Source organism: Nyctibius grandis, chromosome 12 (assembly GCF_013368605.1).
Source record: "Nyctibius grandis isolate bNycGra1 chromosome 12, bNycGra1.pri, whole genome shotgun sequence".
NCBI lineage: Eukaryota > Metazoa > Chordata > Aves > Nyctibiiformes > Nyctibiidae > Nyctibius > Nyctibius grandis.
Window position 1 is genome coordinate 6,299,525 of NC_090669.1, and position 1,799 is coordinate 6,301,323.

Genomic DNA, 1,799 nt, shown 5'->3' on the forward strand with positions numbered 1-1,799 from the left:
GAATCCAAACACCCCGGCGCCGGGCCCCGCCCCCGCTCTCCGCCGCGGCCTCTCATTGGGCCAACGCCCCACCCGTCCGCGCGCAGGCGCACCGCGCCCTCGACGCCGCCACGGGCCTCCCCTCCCGCCATGCACTGCGGCAGCGCTCCCTGCGCCTGCTCCCAGAATGCAGTGGAGGTGACGTCACGGGCAGCGGGGCTCCGGCCTCTTCCCGCCGCCCCGGGGAGCGGCAGGAACCCCGGGAGGGTTTGAGGTGGCGGGGGAAGGCCGGGAGGGAGCCGCGCTGCCTCTGCCCCTTCTGTCACCTGGAGCAACCAGGGGCGGAGGGGCCCGGGGGCAACGAGGCAGAAACAGTGACATTCAGTTCTTGCAATACGTTTGAGGAGTTTTAGGCCATTATGAAGAAAAAAACAATTTCAAAACAAGGCCAATGTAATAACAAACATGCACTTTTGTTTTGAGTCCAGCTGTTTGAGTCAAAACAGCAACACCTGTGAAAGAGACAGCAAGGGCTCAGACATACCAAGCAGAGGGGAAACTCCCAAAAATAAGTGTTAGAGATCAGTCAGAGAGCAGGGATATGTGAATTAAAAAAATCAGTAAAACAGACTGTACTTTATTAAAAGATACATGGACTATGCCTGTTTGCTTTTGTACCACGAACATTTCAAAGCTGACAACAATGAAAGCTGCAGGAGAAAAAAACATCAAGCAAAGGTGATGTGGCTAACCTGAGATGTTCTCCAGGACATGAGTATGCATTTTTACCCAGCAGCAAGAGCACGAGATGGTGGCAGAAAGCCCAAAGCAGGCACTGCAAGGTGGTGATGGCAGCGGGGTCCCCCCACACCTGCAGCCCCCCAGCCTGCCAGGACAACTTGGGGGTCTTGCTCATTTCACTGTAACATTAAAAACTGATGGTTAGGCTGTATCTAATGTCTTACATCTCTTTTTTTTAAACACGGAGGAGCTGTGAACTTTGCAGCGAGTCAGCAGCTGCTGCGAGGTATACAGGGCATTGATGGGATGCTCTCTGCCACGCAGAAGGCTGTGTATGATACTGTAGGGCTTTTCTGTTAAGCTAGATTTACACTATTTCTTAAAGCAGAAAGCAGCAGTAACTTATTACAGTTTTTTACTTTCTACTCGAAATATTCATCTACTCTTTCAAAACCCTTTGAATAAAAAAGTAACAAACCCCCACAGTATTAAAAGATAAACAAAGCCTAGGTTAAAGGTTATGCTGTGATTACACCTGCACACACTTTCCTATGTTTTTATGCATCCAGACTTTGTAACTAAATGGTTTAATTTGACTGTTCTCATGTAGAAAACTTAAAATAAGGTCAGTTTTCTTTTAATGGTCTACAGAAAACTTCAACAAGAGACATTTTAGACTTAGACACACTGAAATCCCCAAAGACAACAGCAATGTTCAACAGTAACAATTAAATAGATATCCTCATCTGGCATGTTAATTACTTCAATCATTTCCACTAATGGATTCCCTAATATATCTACCAACATTGTAAGAGTAAGTTACAGCCGCTAGTGTTACCACTTCAGACAGGTGGCACTCCAGAGACACAGGGACTGTTTGCAGCTCTCAGAACTTAGTGAACCTTTTCAAAATGGAGTTGCACAGAAGTAAGGCAAATGGCTTCAAATTCTTTCTATCCTGATTACTTGGATAATAAACTGTAGTTTCCTTACAAAATACAAGGAACAGGTAGCAAATCTTGAGGCCAAACACACAGTGCACAGTTACAGCACAGGCCCTGCCTGTATTGGCCCCAAGT